The sequence below is a fragment of the Eimeria mitis genome, genomic scaffold, assembly GCF_000499745.2.
Source record: "Eimeria mitis Houghton genomic scaffold, Emh_scaff1898, whole genome shotgun sequence".
NCBI classification, from domain to species: domain Eukaryota; phylum Apicomplexa; class Conoidasida; order Eucoccidiorida; family Eimeriidae; genus Eimeria; species Eimeria mitis.
In genome coordinates this window covers 5704-6583 of record NW_013570221.1, presented here as the reverse complement: position 1 = coordinate 6583, position 880 = coordinate 5704, and positions in this window count along the sequence as shown.

Sequence of the window (880 nt, the reverse complement as noted above, 5' to 3'; positions counted from 1 at the left end):
CCCCTGGTTTGTCTTGTAGGGCCCCTGCAGGTCGTGCTGCAGCGCTGCATAGTAAAGCAAACGTATCACAACATTTTCTATGGAGGAGCTGAGGGTCTAGGTGGTTGTTGTATATGTGTAAAGGTTTTTTTTTTCTGTGTAGAGTCTATGAATATTTATAAATATTCTTTATATTTATTTAAAGGGGTTTTGTGTTTTTTCAGGGTTTTGAGGTGGTTTGAGGGTTTTTAGTTTTTTAGGGTTTAGGGTTTACAGAATACTGAGGTGTATAGACAGCTCTCACTAAATAATTTAGGGTTTAGGGTTTACAGAATACTGAGGTACTTAATAATTTAGGGTTTAGGGTTTAGAGAATACTGAGGTGTATAGACACCTCAGTATATAACCATCACTTAATAATCTAGGGTTTAGGGTTTAGAGAATACTGAGGTACTTAATAATTTAGGGTTTAGGGTTTAGAGAATACTGAGGTGTATATACACCCCTCACTCAGTGCCAAAGAAAACGCAGCAGCGAGGTCCAGCAGGTCTAGTGTCATAGCCAAGGTGAGGTCAGCGAGTATCATCAGGCGGTTAGCTAGGGGGCCCCTGAGGGGCCCCCGAGCCCAGGGGGCCCTCGTCGGTGATGGGGCCTCGGGGGGCCCCCATCGATCTCGCCAGGGGGGCCCCCAGGGGCCCGATGGGGCCCACCGGGCCCTAGAATAGAGATAAGAACACGCCATGAAAGAGAGAAAGACAATTGGGGTGAGGAAGATGCAGCAGCTCGCTAGATATATAGCTGAGGAGCAGCAGCAGCAGCAAAGCAAAGGAGAATAAGTAAATGTTTTTTATTTATTTTGGTTCATGTAAAGGGTTTAGGGTTTACAAGTTTAATATTATTC